The 752-nt window shown below is 40.6% G+C and overlaps 1 non-coding gene across 1 annotated transcript; it reads left to right on the top strand.

Annotated features, from left to right (window-relative positions):
* Window positions 1–374: 374 nt before the first annotated feature.
* LOC120429595 (U1 spliceosomal RNA) lies at window positions 375–540 on the top strand. Its single transcript, XR_005607449.1, has one exon. It is a non-coding gene; the product is annotated as a U1 spliceosomal RNA (small nuclear RNA).
* Window positions 541–752: the final 212 nt, after the last annotated feature.

Genomic DNA, 752 nt, shown 5'->3' with positions numbered 1-752 from the left:
ACAGGTAAAATTTTCAGACACAAATTCTAAGAATCATATTGCAGGTAAATCTTGATTTTTTTTCCTTCTGAGCACAGTTGATGATAGGTCTCAATTTCTGATTAGTTGCAGTTAGGATTGACACTTTGAAAAAAGTTAGCACGTATTAGAATATCTCTTAAAATTCAACGTAAAATTTGCTGTTGTAGAGTTTGCTTCAGTTCTGATTCGAATCGATTTCTCATTAGAATTTCTTTGACTTTTATTTTGCAGATATGACATTTTTCTTCTAAAAAAATGTCTTTCTGCACAGGTAAATTTCTTCAACTCAAACCAAATCACTACAGAACCATGTTTTATCTGAACTAAGACATACCCTCGAACTACCAGAAGGCATACTTACCTGGCACAGGGGTTACCGTGATCATCAAGGCGGTTCCCCCAGGGCGAGGCTCGGCCATTGCACATTCAGGTCGGGTTGACCCTTGCGAATATCCCTCATGTGGATATCTCGTGTGTGTTATTTTTGGTAGCCGGGACGTGCGTACGCGCACATCCCGATCCTAATCTTGAAAACAAACTGATTCTAGTTGAATTAGAAATTCTAAATCGAATTAAAATAAAAACATTTTCCAGAAGCTCCCACCAGAATTTATCACCTCCGTTGACAAGACTGGAACCTGCTCCGACCCGGTAGTAGATCAACTCGAGATGAAACTCGACACCCGTGAGTTGGCAACCTGATACCCTTGTCCCGGAGGAGGCGAGTACCA

Source organism: Culex pipiens, chromosome 2 (assembly GCF_016801865.2).
Source record: "Culex pipiens pallens isolate TS chromosome 2, TS_CPP_V2, whole genome shotgun sequence".
Classification (NCBI taxonomy): domain Eukaryota; kingdom Metazoa; phylum Arthropoda; class Insecta; order Diptera; family Culicidae; genus Culex; species Culex pipiens.
Note: the sequence above shows the minus strand (reverse complement) of the source record. Positions and strands in the feature narration are given on the sequence as shown.